We start from the raw sequence: 17,579 nt of genomic DNA, 5'->3' as shown, positions 1-17,579 counted from the left end.
TCACTATTACAAGGTGTTAAAAATAGGATGGTATATGGCAAAAATAAAACTAATGCAAACTATATTAACAGTAATATTGTAATATTCTTTCATACCAATGCTAAGTGTCAATAATGGTGGCAGGGTGTAAGGGGCATGGGATTTTTTTCTTTTTTGCAGCAATGAGAATGCACAACTCTGATTATACCGAGAGCCATGGATTGTACCCTTTGGATGGATTGTATGGTGTGTGAATAAAAAGGTTAAAAAAAAGAACAGCTCAAAAATTGCTGTGAAAATCAGCAGCCTAGCAAATACTGAAGGGGAAAGAATGTGTTTGGAGCGTCCCAAAAGGACCATCTCCAGAGAATTGTCATTTTTTTTTAACTTTTGACTGTTTCATATGGGGGGATATTTGGGGTGGGGGGAATACCTGGTCCCTGTTATTTATTCTTGGGCAGTTGTGGAAATTTCACTGTTACTGTCTATTCTTTTAATAGGTTGATTCTGAAGCAATTTCATTTCTGAATTATGCTATTGTGCCAACCACATTACTCTCCCTTCTTCAGCATTTTTCCTTTCATGAAACACATGGGGAATGATGACAAAGAAGAAGAATTAAGTGCCAGGTTGATGTTTCCAATGGAATGCACAAGCATTTAAGATAAAATCCTTTTTATAATATGATTTATACATGAGGAAAGGAAAAAAAATAAACTCCACTTGAAAAAACGACGGTATAATTCATGTCTTAGGTGAAAAAAATCTAACATTGTGTCTGTAGTTTTAAAACAGTTATTAGACCTTGATAGGAAATGCTAAGATTCTAGTCCATAATCTTTTTTTTTTATTTTTTATTGAGATTGTTCACATACCATAGAACTATCCAAAGATCCAAAGTGTACAATCAATTGCCCATGGTACCATCATACAGCTGTGCATCCATCACCACAATTAATTTTTTTAAATTTTTAGAACATTCTCATTACTCCAGAAAAGAAATAAAGACAAAAAAAGCACACTCAAACCCTCCCATAACCCTTACCACCACCACGTCCCCGTCATTATTGATTCATAGTTTTGGTATAGTACATTTGTTAGTGTTGATGAAAGAATGTTAAATTACTACTAACTGCAGTACATAGTTTGCAATAGGTATATTTTCCCCTATATATCCCTCTATTATTAATGTCTAGTTATAGTGTCATATATTTGTTCTAGTTCATGAGAGAGATTTCTAATATTTGTACAGTTAATCATGGACATTGTCCACCACAAGATTCACTGTTTTATACATTCCCATCTTTTAACCTCCAACTTTCCTTCTGGTGACATACATGACTCTAAGCTTACCCTTTTCACCACAGACACACACCATTCAGCACTGTTAGTTATTCTCACAATGTGCTATCATCACCTGTCCATTTCCAAATGTTTAAGGTCACACTAGTTGAACATTCTGCTCATAATAAGCAACTGCTCCCCATTCTTTAGCCTCATTCTATATCCTGGTAACCTGTATTTCATGTGTATGAGTTTACATATTATAATTAGTTCATATCAGTGAGACTCTGCAATATTTGTCCTTATGTGTCTGTCTTATTTCACTCAATATAGTGCCCTCAAAGTTTCTTCATCAACCCATTTTTTTAAGATGGTTTTGTTCACACACCATACATTCCATCCTAATGGTTGGTTGCCTGTATAGTCACGTATTTATTCAGCACCAGCACCACTATCTATATAAGGACATCTCCATTTCTCCCATAAAGAAGGAGGAAGAGTCAAAGAAGGTAGAGAGACAAAAGAAAAAGAAAAAAAGAAAGAGAAAAAAGACATGACAGCTAGAAAGCAACAAAAGGAAAGATAGCATTAAACTAAAGTAGAATAAAGACTCAGACTACATCACCAATGCCAGGAGTCCCATACCCTTCCCCTCTTCCCCACCCCCCATATGCATTTAGCTTTGGTATATTGCCTTTGTTATATTAAAGGAAGCATAATACAATGTTTCTGCTAATTATGGCCTCTAGTTTGCATTGATTGTACTTTCCCCCCAATTCCACCCTATTTTTAACACCTTGCAATGGTGACACTCATTTGTTCTACCTCATGTGAAAACATATTGTACCTTTCATTACAATTGTTGAGCACCCTAGGTTTCACTTAGTTGTACAGTCCCAGTCTTTATCTTTCATTTTTCATTCTGGTGTCCCACATGGTCCTAACCTTCCTCTTTCAACCATACTCACAGTCATCTTTGTTCAGTGTACTTACATTGCTGTGCTACTATCTCCCAAAATTGTTTTCCAAACTTCTCACTCCTGTCTTTTCTTTTCTGTCTGCAGTGCTTCCTCTAGTGTTTCCTGTAGAGCAGGTATCTTGTTAACAAATTCTGCCATTGTCTGTTTGTCAGAGAATAATTAAGATCCCCCTCATATTTCAAAGAGAGTTTTGCCGGATATAGGATTCTTGGTTGGTGGTTTTTCTCTTTCAGTTTCTTAAATATATCACCCCATTTCCTTCCTGTCTCCATGGTTTCTGTTGAGAAATCCGCACATAGTCTTATCAAGCTTTCTTTGTATGTGACAGATTGCTTTTCTCTTGCTGCTTTCAGGATTCTCCGTATCTTTGATGTTTGATAATCTGATTATTAAGTGTCTTGGCATAGGCCTATTCGGATCTATTCTGGATCTATGCTGTGATTCTTGGATCCATAATTTTATGTCTTTCATAAGAGATGGGAAATTTTCATTGATTATTTCCTCTATTATTGCTTCTGCCCCTTTTCCCTTCTCTTCTCCTTCTGGGACACCAATGACATGTACATTCCTGCATTTTGTGTTGTCCTTCAGTTCTGGGAGATGTTGCTCACATTTTTCCATTCTTTTCTCTATCTGTTCTTTTGTGTGTAAGCTTTCAGGTTTCTTGTTCTCCAGTTCCTGAGTGTTTTCTTCTGCCTCTTGAGATCTGATGTTGTATGTCTCCATTTTGTCTTTCATCTCTTGTTTTGTGCCTTTCATTTCCATAGATTCTGCCAGTTGTTTTTTCAAACTTTTGATTTCTACCTCATGTACACCCAGTGTTTTCATCTCTTTTGCAATATCTTCCTTAAACTTTTTGAATTGATTTAGTATTAGTTGTTTAAATTCCTGTATCTCAGTTTAAGTGTAAGTTTGCTCCTTTGGGCCATAACTCCATTTTTCTTAGTGTAGGTTGTAGTGTTCTGTTGTCTAGACATCTGGTTTCCTTGGTTACCCCAATCAGGTTTTCCCAGACCAGAACAGGCTCAGTTCTTGGAAGGAGCTAATAGTATCTGGTTTCCCCGAGGGTGTCTTAGAAGATTGATACACCCTGTGATGCCTCAGGTCACTGTGCTTTTCTGCCCAACTGTGGCACCTGTCAGCCTGTAACTCCAGACTGGTGTAAGGAGGTGTGGCCTGTGGCTGTTTTCCCCCAGGCTCTGGGGTCTGGCTCTGAATGGAAGGTGGGTAGTAGAGCTGGGCATCACCTTCTTCCTCTGAGGAAGATACACCCCCTAGGGAGAGGTCATTTATATTTGAATAGTCTCTTTGCCTATGCTATCTCCACCCTTGTCTGGGTCAGAGTGCTGAGAACTGAAAATGGCTGAGGCTTTCTCCACTGAGTGGAAAGAGGGACAGAAATCCCCCTTCAGGGCCAGTTCCTGGCCACCCTCCAGCTCTCCAAGGTCAGTTGTCACCAAAAGCCTCTGTCTGCTTGTTGGGGATTCATAGCTTGCATTGAGCAGTCCATGTTTGTTAATGAAAACCCCTGTTGGAGTTCAGCTGAGCTATATTCACTTGCTGGGAGAGTGCTGCTCTCTAGCACCATGAGGTTTTTCAGTTCAGGCTGTGGGGGGAGGGGGCTCCCAGCTTGGATCTGCTGCTTTTACTTACAGATATTATGTTGTGATCTCAGGCATTCCTCCCAATGGTGTATGATGAGTGGACAGTCATGTTTGTCTCCCCACAGTTATTCTAGATTATTTACTAGTTGTTTCTGGTTGTTTATTAGTTGTTCCAGGGGAACAAACTAGCTTCCACTGCTCTCTATGCTGCCATTTTCTTCCATCCTTAGTCCATAATCTTTTACATTTTATCTCTAAAAAATGACTTTGTATTCTTCAATACCTGTTGATACTCATATTTATTTAAAAAAAAAAAACCCAGAAGCCACCAAATTTTATATAGTTTGTACTCATTTTTCATGAAGCCCATAAGTTCAGAATATGGTCCAAACATGGAAACATTGATATATACTTTAAAGGAATTCCATATCACTGCAATGAGTATGGTGCTTAGTTTTGTAAGGCACTTTTAGATTTCTGGGTAAAGATACTTACTCAGACAAGTTTACCTTAGCAACAATTTAGTTTTCCTACAATCTGAGGTCTCAATCAAATGACAATAAGGAGAAAGAAAAGAAAACAAAACACAGTGTACATCACCCAAGGAAACAAGAAAAGGGGCTCTACTGCAGAAAAGATTTCAACCAAGTATGAAGATGAAAATCAGATGGTTTCTGCTCAGGGTAGAAGCCAGAAAAGTATCATTCCCACTCTTACAACAATAACAACAACAAAAACTGTGTAATATGGAAATTCATAACCTATTGAACCTGTCAGGGATCTTAGATCTCAGGGCAACTAACTAATCTGAAACCTTAAAAGAGACAAGCACATCCCAAGAAAGATGAGACACAAACACTTTCTTGGCTGGGGCCTCCTCCAGACAGCATAGAAGGCTGTAAGAAAAATTCAGCTAAAATTTTAAATGAATTGTTAAAATATAATTGTGGGCTGGATTCATGAGAATATAGAACTACATAAGCCACAGATTTTAGATAATTTGTACCACTGACAGTCCTCACTTTTTGCTCACAAGAAAGGCATGGTATAAAGAGAATGCTGATAAATTTTTCATTCATAGTGCTGTCTTGGGGGAGGGAAACTGCAGTCACTGCTGGAAGGGAACAAAGACACCCTAGATTTTTCCCCCATCTCCCCTTCAGAAGAAAAGACTTAATGTGGTGGGGAAAGAGCAACAAATGAGATTGCCATAGGGCACTGGTGAAGACCAAACACAGAGAAATGGAAGAACTGGGAGAACTGAAAAGAAGAAAATTCTCCACCCTTTGGACAGAAGCATAGATGTATCCTGGGCCCAAACCATTAGTGACTGCCAATAGTGAGGGATAGGGCAGGATCTCTGAGAAGGCCTCACATGAGACTCAGAGATATATGGTCTCCCTAAGACTGAGAATGGATCAAAGCAATAAGGCATGCCCTATGCCTTTGTGCCCCCTCCACCACTCCAAGCTAATAAACATAGAACACCAAATGATAGCAGCACACCACTGGTGAATGGACAAGAATATGGAGAAAGACCCTCTCTGAACAGCAGGCAAAAATCATGACCTAAAGCTGAGAATGGAGAATTCACTGACAAAAATGCCTTTGACAAAGCGGTCTTCATCCTGAACACAAACCAACACAAGATGAATTTGATTCCTGTGGTGCACTGAGGATAACCCCAGAATAGCTCAACTCCTGACAATATTGACTTAACATCCCTCACTAAAGGCCTAGCAAAGCAACAGGTATGCCTAGTTCTTGCCACAAACCCAATTTAGCCCAGCTTTATTATGCCACCCAAATTTCTGGCTTTCAACAAAACATTCTGAGGCATACAAAGAAGCAATAAAAATAAATCTGTGTTGAGACACTAAGAAATCAACAAAAGTTGATTCACCCATAACAGATGTTGGGGCTATCAGACAGGGAATTTTAAATATCTATGATTCATATCTTAATGGATCTAATGATAAAGAAGAACAACACCCATGGTTACATGGATAATTTCAGCAGAGAGATGGAATTTATAGGAGAGAATTAAATGTAAATGGTAGAAATGAAAAATGCAGTAACAGATTTTAAAAATGCCTGCTATAAAGTAATCAATAGTTTTAATAGAGCTGAGGGAAGAATGACTGAACTTGAGTACAGGTTGATAAAAATCATCTAGGAGAGGATCCAAAATGGCTGATTAGGAGACACAGAGGAAAATTCTCCTCCATGAAAAACACTAGATAAAAGACAGAAAGTGCTCCAGAATACCAGTTCCAGGGTCCCACCAGCTGTGCATGGACTTATATTTCTGTAGTGATTGAGCAATTGGAGATGCAAAGAGCCTGCCTGTGTTCAGAATCTTGTAAGTCTTTGACCCAGAGAGCTGCTGGGAAAGGCAGCTGGACCCATGCTGCAGTCGCAGGTGGGTCAGAGTGGAACCCAGGGAGCAGCCAGGGAGAAGGCAGTGGGAACTGCAGCTGAGCATAGCGGGGAGTTCCTTCCACACCCCAGGCACAAGCCTTGGTAAATAGCATGAGTGATAGCCCTTTAAACACCCACAGCTGAAGACCCCTGAGTTAAGGACAAGCCACTGCAGCAAGCAGATGACTGCAGAAGTGGGTTATTTTCCACACCCCATGCAACCATCTTTGAAGTGAACCTTCACAGGGCTGCAGCTGAGAGCCTCCTCAAGGGACCTTGGGATTTGGCTGGTGAGTGACAGTGCAACTCCTCCCCTGCAGCCCATGGGATACACAGCTGAGAGGCAGGAGAGCCACACTGGAAGTGATGGGAGCCCTACACCAAGTCCAGGGACTTGAGGGTCCACAGCAGAAAGGGACTGAAGGAAGTCTGAGCTGAAGGGGAGGATGCCTGCAACAGCCCCAGGGTATCACAGCCGCAAACACAGGAATGGTTGGGAGAACTGGGTCTTAAAGCCCTCTACCCTGCCAAACTGCACAGTGCACAACCCCCACCCACAGGGCTGATGGTACCCATGCACACAAATATAAGAATCTTTGGTTTTCCAGAAGAGGAAGAGAAGGGTAAAGGACTAGGAAAAGTATTTTAAGACACTGTTGGAGAGAATTTCCCAACCTTTCTAAATTACATAAATATGCAAATCATAGATGCCCAATGAACTCCAAACAGAATAAATCCAAATAACCCAACTGGGAGACATATTCCAATCAGATTGTCAAATGCTGAAGAGAAAGAGCAAGTTCTGAACGCAGAAAGAGAGAAGCAATTCACCACATTCAAGGGAAACAACATGAGACTAAGCAGTGACAAGTCAGTGGGCATCATGGAGGCAAGAAGGCAGTGGTATGGCACATTTAACATTCTGAGGGAGAAAAATTGACAACCAAGAATTCTTTACCCAGCAAAGCTCTCCTTCAAATTTGAGGGAAAGCTTATAATTTTCACAGACAAACAAATGCTGAATTTTCTAACAAAAGCCCTACAAGAAATAATAAAGGGAGCCCTACCAGCTGAGAAAAAAAGAAAGGAGAGAAAGGTATGGAGAAGGGCACAGAACTAAAGAGTTTTAGTAAGGATGCATTGAAGGTAATAAAGAGAGAGATGGGAAAAATATATCTGACAAATAAAAACCAAAGGATATGATGATGGATTCAAGAACTGCATTCACAGTAATAATATTGAATGTGAATGGATTAACTCCCCAATTAAAAGATATAGATTGGCAGAATAGATTAAAAATAGGAAACATCAAAATGTTTCTCACAAGAGACTCATCTTAGATCCAGAGACACAAAGAAATTGAAAGTGAAAGGATGGAAAAAATATTCCATGCAAGCTACAGCCAAAAGACAGCAAGAGTAGCAATATTTATCTCAGATAAAACAGACTTTAAATGTAAGGATGTCATAAGACACAAAGAAGGACACTATATACTAATAAATGGACAATTCAATAAGAAGAAATAATAATCATAACTGTCTATGAACCCAATCAAGGTGGCCCAAAGTACATGAGACAAACACCAGCAAAACTAAAGGAAGCAATTGATGTTTCCACAATATTTGTGGGAGACTTCAATACATTACTCTCTCCTATAGATAGATTAACCAGGCAGAGGAACAATAAGGAAATTGAAAAACTAAACAATGTGATACATGATTTTGACTTAACAGACATATATAGAGCATTACATTCCAAATCACCAGGATACACATTCTTCTCTAGTGCTCACGGAACTTTCTCCAGACTAGGCCATATGCGGGGCCACAAAACAAGCCTCAATAAATTTAAAAAGATTAAAATTATTCAAAGCACATTCTCTGATCACAATGGAATACAACCAGAAGTCAATAATCATCAAAGATTTAGAACATTCACAAATATCTGGAGGTTAAATAACACACACCTAAACAATCAGTGGGTTAAGAAGAAATTGTAAGAGAAATTGCTACATATCTAGAGACAAATGAAAACAAGAGCACAGCATATCAAAACTTATGGGATGCAACAAAGGTGGTATTAAGGGGGAAGTTTATAACTCTCAATGCATACATTAAAAAGGAAGAAAAAGCTAAAATCAAAGGACTAATGGAACAAATGAAGAAGCTAGAGAGTGAACAGCAAACTAATCCTAAACCAAGCAGAAGAAAAGAAATAACAAGGATTATAGCAGAAATAAATGACAGAGAACAAAAAGAGAGATAGAGAGAGAATAAAACTAAAAGTTGGTTCTTTGAGAAGATCAACAAGATTGACAAGCCCTTAGCTAGAATGACAAAATCAAAAAAGAGAAGACCCAAATAAACAAAATAATAAATGAGAGACAGGACATTATTGCAGATCCCAAAGAAATTTAAAAAATCATGAGAGGATACTATGAACAACTGTACGCCAACAAACAAGATAACGTAGAGGAAATGGGCAATTTCATTGAAACACATGAACAACCTGGACTGTGCAGAGAAGAAATAGAAGACTTCAACAAACCAATCACAAGCAAAGAGATCCAATCAGTCATCAAAAAGCTTCCCACAAATAAATGCCGAGTGCCATATGGGAATTTTACCAAACTTTCCAAACAGAACTAACACCAATCTTACTTAAACTCTTGCAAAAAAACTGAAGAAAATGGAACACTATCTTACTCATTTTACAAAGCTAATATCACTCTAATACCAAAACCAGGTAAAGATGCTACAAGAAAGGAAAACTACAGGCCAATCTCCCTCATGACTATAGATGCAAAAATTCTCAACAAAATAGTTGCAAATTGAATCCAAAGACATAGTAAAGAAATCATACACCATGACCAAGTGGGGTTCATACCCGGCATGCAAAGATAGTCCAACATAAGAAAATCAATCAATGTAGTACAACACATTAGCAAAACAAAAGTGAAAATTCAAATGATCATCTCAATAGATGCTGAAAAGGTATTTGACAAAACCAGCATCCTTTTTTTGATAAAAACACTTCAAAAGGTAGGAATTGAAGGAAACTTCCTCAATATGAAAAACAGCATATATGAAAAACCCACATCCAGCATAGTACTCAATGGTGAGAGACTGAAAGCCTTCCTTCTAAGATCAGAAATGAGACAAGGATGCCCACTGTCACCACTGATATTCAGCATTGTGCTAGAAGTGCTAGCCAGAGCAATCTGACAAAACAAAGAAACAAAAGGCATCCAAATTTGAGAGGAAGAAGTAAAACTGTCATTACTTGCAGATGATATGATGTTATATTTGGAAAACCCTGAGAAATCAATGACACAGCTACTTGAGCTAACAAACATATTTAGCAAAGTAGCAAGATACAAAATTAATGCACATAAGTCAGTAATGTTCCTATACACTAGAAATGACCTAACTGAAGAGACACTCAAGAAAAAGATTCCATTCTCAATAGCAACTGAAAATATCAAGCACCTAGGAATAAACATAACCAAAGATGTAGAAGAGCTATACAAAGAAACTTACAGAGTTAATAAAAGAAATAAAAGGGGACCTAAAATGATGGAATAATATTCCATGTTCATGGATAGGAAGGCTAAATATCATTAATATGTCAATTCTACACAAACTCATCTACAGATTCAATGCAATGCCAATCGAAATTCCAGCAACCTACTTTGCAGACTTGGAAAAGCTAGTTATCAAATTTATTTGGAAAGGAAAGATGCCTCAAATTGCTGAAAACATTCTAAAATAGAAAACAAAGCAGGAGGACTTACACTTCCTGACTTTGAAGGTTACTATAAAGTCACAGTAGTCAAAACAGCATGGTACTGGCACATAGATAGACATATTGATCAATGGAATTGAATTGAGAATTCAGAGATAGACCCCCAGATCTACAATTGACTGATCTTTGATAAGGCCCCCAAAACCACTGATCTGCAACATAACCATCTATTCAACAAATGGAGCAGGGAGAACTGGAGATCCATATCCAAAAGAATGAAAGATGACCCCTAACTCACACCCTATTCAAAAATTAACTCAAAGTGGATTAAAGACCTCAATATAAGAGGCAGCACCATAAAACTCCTAGAAGATAATGTAGGGAATCATCTTTAAGACCTTGTTTTAGGGGGCCACTTCTTAGACCTTATACCCAAAGCATAAGCAATGAAAGAAAAAGTTAAATGGGAACTCCTCAAAATTGAAAGCTTCTGTACCTTGAAGGAATTTGTCAAAAAAGTGAGGAGGCAGCCAACTAAATGGGAAAAAATATTCGGAAACCAAGTAGCTGACAAAAGACTGATATCTTGCACATATAAAGAAATCCTACAACTCAACAACATTAGTACAGACAGCCCAATTATAAAATGGGAAAAAGATATGAAAAGACATTTCACTGAAGAGGTACTACAACTGGCTAAAGAGCACATGAAAAGATGTTCATCTTCATTAGCTATTAGGGAAGTGCAAGTCAAATCCACAATGAGATATCATTTCACACCAATTAGAATAGCTGCCATTAAACAAACAGGAAACTACAAATGCTGGAGAGGATGTAGAGATATTGGAACTCTTATTCATTGCTGGTGGGACTGTATAATGGTACAGCCACTCTGGAAGACAGTCTGGAAGTTCCTTAGAAAACTATATATTGAGTTACCCTTTGATCCAGCAATTTCATTTCTCCATATCTACCCAGAAGATCTGAAAGCAGTGACATGAACAGATATTTGCACACTGATGTTCATAGCGACATTATTCGCAATTGCCAAGAAATGGAAACAATTCAAATGTCCTTCAACAGATCAGTGGATAAAGAAAATGTTGTATATACACATGATGGAATACTATGTGGCAGTAAGAAGGAACGAGGTTGTGATCATGTGACAACATGGATGAACCCTGAAGACATTATGCTGAGTGAAATAAGCCAGGCACCAAAAGAGAGATATTGTATGTTACCACTAATGTGAACTCTATAAAAAATGTAAAATAAATATTTTATATTGTAGAATGTAGGAGACATAGAGATAGCAGCTAGCGTACAGGAAGATAATCTAATAAGAACAGATAAGCTATTGAGGGTAATCTCAATGTTATGGGAATGCTCAGGAATGATTAGAGTTTGCAAACTTTCTTGGGTATGGTAGAATCATGTTGGAAGCAATGTAGTTATTTTAGGTTATTTGTTTTTCTTATTCCTTTGTTTTGTTAGGCTTTGTTAATTTTCTTGGGCTATGGTAGGAACATGTTGGAAGCAATACAGCTATTTTAGGTTGTTTGTTTTTCTTAATCCTTTGCTTTGTTTTGTTTGAATTGTTTTTTTTTTTAGTTTTTTTAAAAAATAAAAAAAGCTACTGCATTAAAAATTAGCTTCAATGTAGTTATTTTAGGTTATTTTTTTCTTATACCATTATTTGATTATGGATTATTAATTTTCTTGAGGTATGGTAGGAACATGTTTGAAGCAAAGTAGTTATTTTAGGTTATTTCTTTTTATTAATCCTTTGTTTTGTTTGAATTGCTGTGTTTTTTTGTTGTATGTTTGTTTTAATTTTTTGATAAATAAAGTTAAAAAATATAAAAAAGGATGGATACTATATGGTCTCACTAATATGGACTAACATTGATGAATGAAATTTGAGTGTTGAGAACATGGGAAATCAGGACATAGAAAGAGGTTAGAGATTCAGCATTTGACACTGAAGAAGTGCAGAAGGTTCAGCATGACTGATTAATAGATCCAGAAATGGAACAGATAGTGTGTGGTGATAACACAGCATTGTTAAGTACTCTGAACAAAATGAGGGTGAGTATGGTTGAAAGAGAAAGGTTAAGGGCATTTATGACACCAGATGGAAAGATAGAAAACAAAGACTGGGATTGTGTAACTTAGAAAAATGTACAGTGGTCAGATGGTGATTAAATGTACAAATATAAGAATGCTTTTAAATGAGGGAGAATAAATTAATGTCAACATTGCAAGGTGTTGAAAATCGGATAGTGTAGGAGAAAATATAATCAATGCAAACTAGAGTCTATAGTTAACTGTAACACTGTAAGATGCTTCCATTAATTGTAATAAAGGCAATATATGAAAGCTAAATGTCTATAAGAGTGGGATATAAGGGAGTGATATGGTATTATTGGTGGTGGTGATGTTGTCTGACCTTTTCATTGTATTTTATTTTAATTTTTCTTCTTATCTTTTTAATTTTTATTCTTCATTTTTTTCCTTCTTTTCCTCTTTCTTTTTGGAAGTGATGGAAATGTCCTAATATAGATTGTGCTGGTGAATGCATAATTATGTGATTATACTGGCAATCACTGATTGTTTACATACAATGGATTGTATGATGTATGAATAAGCCTTAAAAATAAACAGAGTGATACAAGTACTGGAGAAAATGTGGAGAAAGAGATGTATCTATGTCCTGTTGGTAGGGAAGTAGAATGGTGCAGCCCAGCTGAAGGGCAGTGTGGTTCTTCCACAGGAAGCTAACACTGAGGATGTGACATTGTCCTGCAACTCAGTTATTGGGTATATACTTGGAAGAACTGAGAGCAGGGATATGAGTGGACATTGCACACTGGTGTCTATGGCAGTCATATTCATGATTCGCAATGGATAGAGGTGGCCTAAGGGTACAATGACTGATAAACAGAATGGCGAATTGTGGTGTATACATAAAATGGAATACCAAGTGGCAGCAAGAAGAAATGAAGTTGTGAGGTATGCACCTAGGTGAATGGACTCTGAGGACACTATGTCAAGTGAAATAAACCAGAATTGAAAAAACAAACATTATAATGCTTCACTAATATGGACTAACTAAAATGTGAAAGCTCTGAAAATTGAATCTGAGAGCATAGGTTATCAGGGGAAGGCTAATTGTAAAGGTTCCCAGATTGTAATCTCTTATAGCAGTCACATCGATTCATGATTTTAATGGTTACCGCTAAATTCTGAGAGGCTGAGTTACAGGTCAGTCCCTGTAACTTAGGGTATCTGTGTGACACCTGAGACTCAGAGCCAGAGTTTGGCAGCTATAAGTGTCAGCATTACCCGATACAGAAAATGTTAATAAAACTGAAAAAGAGATCAGACTCAAATTAGACATATGAACAAGATGGTCTTGATTAGAACTAAGGTAAACCAGACTAAATGGAAAAGGATATTGACTGTGTTTTGAAACCTCAACTTCTGTGTGAGACCAAAGGAAGAGATGTTTATTTTGTGCAAAATCTATATTTCTGTAGCATGCTGTATAATTTAACTTGTATGGTCAGTTTATTCAAACACCATAATTACATGGAACCTTGAATAGTGGGTGAGATCTGGTTGGTTTGAACAGGTTAGCATGAAGTCCTAACTTGTAATACAACTCAGAGTAATCTGAGCAGAGAATAAAAAGTATTTGCAAAGCCCCCTTGAGGGCATGGGGTAAAATATGGAAATATTAAACATCCCCACCTGGGGAATTTCTGATATTCTCACAAGCATTGGGAACTACCATTGTAGTAGGCCAAGTCCTCGATCTTGGAGCTTGTCCTTGGGAAGCCTGTTACCACAAAGGAAAGGCTAAGCCTACTTGTACTTGTGCCTAAGCATCACCCCCAGAGAACCTCTTTTGTGGCTCAGATGTGGCCCCTCTCTCTCTAAGCCTACTCGGCTGGTAAACCCTCTGCTCTCCCCCCTATGTGGGCCATGACTCCCAGGGCTGTAAATCTCCCTGGCAACGTGGGACATGACTCCCAGTGTTGAGACTGGACCTGGAATCGTGGTATTGAGAAAACCTTCCTGACCAAAACAGAGAAGAGAAATTTAACAAAATAAAGTTTCAGAGTCTGAGATATTGCAAGTGGAGTTGAGAGGTCATTCTGGCAGTAATCTTATGCATTTATAGATATTCCTTTTAATTTTTAGTGTACTAGAATAGCTAAAAGGAAAACCTGAAACTGTTCAACTGCAATCCAGCATCTTTGATTCTTGAAGACAACTATATGACTATATAGCTTATATGCTGTGACTGTATGATTTTGAAAACCTTGTGGCTCACACTCCCTTTATCCAGTATATGGACAAATGAGTAGAAAAAAGGGGGATAAAATGCAAATGAATAATGGGGGGAGGGCGTATGAGGTATTTTGGGTGTTCTTTTTTACTTTTATTTGTATTTTTATTCTTATTCTTATTTTTTTGAGTAATGAAAATGTTAAAAAAATTGATTTTGGTGATGAAAGCACAACTATGTGATGATACTGTGAACAACTGTACACTTTGGATGATTGTATGGTATGTGAATATATCTCAATAAAATTGCATAAAAATAAAAAAAAATCAATTGACCATAGATCTGGGGGTCTATTTCCAAACATTCAGTTTGATTCCATTGATCAATATATCTATCTTTGTGCAACAACAATGCTGTTTTGATCTCTGTGGCTTTATAGTAGGCTTTAAAGTCGGGAAGAGTAAGTCCTCACACTTCATTCTTCTTTTTTTTAGGATGTTTTTGGCAATTCCAGGCACTTTTCCCTGAGGGTCAGACCCAGCAGATTGTCAGATTTGTCTGTGAGGCCTCTAGACTCTGTGCTTTTCCTGTCCTGCCTGGCAAGTGGTGCTTGTCAGCCCTCAGCTCCGTACTGGTGTAAAGAGGTGTGGTCCCTTTAATTCTCAGCAGACTCTGTCCTGGCCAGGGGCTGAGAGTGTCAGAAACCAAGCTTAAGTTGTTTCTGGTTTTTGTTTTTTTCCCCCCAGGCCCTTGGACTGAATTTTCAGAGGGAAGGCAGCCACTTGAGCTGGGCCCCACCCCCATTTTCTTAGGGAAGATACACCCTTTAGAGAATTATTCTACACTTAAATTCCTCCTTTGTCTCTCTGACTCTGTTAACTGCACCTTTGCCTCGGTCAGCACTGACAATTGAAAATGCTGGAGGCTTTTTCTAATGAGCTACTTAGAATGAGAGAAAAACAAATGAAAAAGGGAGAAAGCCCCTTTTCAGAGGCAGTCCCCAGCCCCCCAGTTTCTCCAGTCAACCGGTGTTGATACCTGGTTCTCTGTGCCCCTTTTCTTGTGATACAGCCATTTTCCAGTATTCTGAGCTCAGCCATCTCCAAAAGCCTCTGTTTTTTATTTATTTATGCATTTTTTCCATCAGCTGTGCTTCTTCTCTGCTGGGAGAAACCTCAGGTTCCTTGTCTGCTTTCTCTGGGTTTATCTGTGCTGGTAGTTTGTTTTCAGTAGTCCAAATATGTTAATTAAAACTACATTTGGAGCTTGGTTGAGTTACTTTACATCATTCCAGGTAACATGCTTCTTTTTCCCACAGTAATAATTTCCAACTCAGCCTGCTGTGCCAACTCCATAGTTTGGGGAGCTTTACTTACAGTTCTATGTTGTGATCTCAGCTGTTCCACCCATTCCAGGCTGATGTAAGAAGTGTGTCAGTCACAGATGTCCCCAATAATGATTCCAGACTATTTGCTAGCTGTTCCTGGCTATTTACTAGTTGGTCTAGAGGACTAACTAAATTCCACACCTCTCTATGCCACCATCTTGTCACCATGAACTTTTAATCCAATCTTTTTGTGTGGAACCTTTTGATTGAATGTTTTCATGAAGATGCAACCCACCCAACTGAGGTTGAGCTTGTTGATTAAATTATTTCCATCAAGATGCGATCCTGCCCATTCTGGGTGGGTCTTAATTAGATCACTGGAGTCCTTTAAGAGAGCTTATGGAGAGAAGTAGCTCAGAGAAGCTGCAGGAGACATTTTGGAGAGGAGCTAACATATGTAATTCAGAGTTTGTCCCCAGGAGAAGTGAAGAGCTGACATAGACTAAGATACTTGGAGATGCAGACAGGACAAAGTTTGGAGATGCTAAGCTAAGAGATGAATCCCAGAGTTTGCCCCAGAGAAGCTAAGAGAGGACCCCCAGATGCTTAGATGCATAGGAGTTGAAGAAGCTAAGAGAGACAGAAGCCCAGAGACATTTTGGAGAAAGCCATTTTGAAACCAGAACCCAGGAGCAAATGATGAGCAGACACCAGCCACATGCCTTCCCAGCTAACAGAGGTGTTCCAGACACCACTGACCTTTCTTCAGTGAAGGTATCCTCTTGTTGATGCCTTTGTTTGGACACTTTTATGGCCTTAGAACTGTAAATTTGTAAACTAACAAATTCCCTTGATAAAAGCCAATTCATTTCTGGTATTTTGTGTAACAGCAGCTATAGCAAACCAGTTATTTACTGATTCTTCTTGTAATTTCTTTTTTGACCCACTTCTTCTTTAAGAGTGTGTTGTGTAATTTCCATATATTTGTGAAAGATCTGGTTCTTTATTGGTTATTGATTTCCAGCTTAAATCTTTTGTGGCCAGAGAAAGTGCTTTGAATTATTTCAATCTTTTTAAATTTATTGAGGCTTGTTTTGTGCCACAGCATATGATCTATCCTGGTGAATGTTCAATGAGTACCAGAGAAGAATGTGTACCCTGGTATTTTGGCATGCAACGATCTATATATGTCTGTTAGGTCTAATTCATTTATCACATTGTTTAGGTTCTCAATTTCCTTATTTACCTTCTGTTTGGTTGTTCTATCTATAGAAGAGAGTGGTGTCCTGAAGTCTCCCACTATTTTGTAGAAACATCTATTACTCCCTTCAGTTTTGCCAATGTTTGGCTTATATACTTTTCCTTGATTGGGTGCATAAACATTTATGATTGTTATTTATTTTTGGTGAATTGTCCTGTCTATTAACATATAGTGACCTTCTTTGTCTCTTATTTCATCCTTGCACTTAAAGTTGGTTTTATATGATATTAGTATAGTGTTCCACTTTGCTAGAACTTACATTATGCAAAATGGCAGAAATGTATCAGCTTCTATAAAGGGGTTTTACTTGGTTACAAATTTAGAGCTCTAAAACCATAAAAGTGTCCAAACAAAGGCATCAACAAGAGGATACCACTACTGAAGAATGGCCCATGGCGCTGGGAACACCTCTGTCAGCTGGGAATGCATGAGGCTGGCATCTGCTCCGAGGTTGCATTTTAAAATGGCTTTCTCCAAAATGTCTCTGGTTCCCTCTTAGCTTCCTCAGCTCCTCTACATCTAAGTGCTGGGGTCCTCTTAGCTTTTCAGGAGCAAACTCTTGGTTAGCATCTCTTGGCTTAGCATCTCCAAACATCCTTCTCTCAAGCATCTCTAAGCATCAGCAACCATCTCTTGGGACATTTTTTGTCCTCTCTGCTCTCTGTGTGAGCTCTCTTTAAAGGAC

This window comes from Choloepus didactylus, chromosome X (assembly GCF_015220235.1).
Source record: "Choloepus didactylus isolate mChoDid1 chromosome X, mChoDid1.pri, whole genome shotgun sequence".
Lineage (NCBI taxonomy): Eukaryota > Metazoa > Chordata > Mammalia > Pilosa > Megalonychidae > Choloepus > Choloepus didactylus.
The sequence above is the reverse complement of the archived record's forward strand: the minus strand, read 5'-3'. Positions refer to the sequence as shown.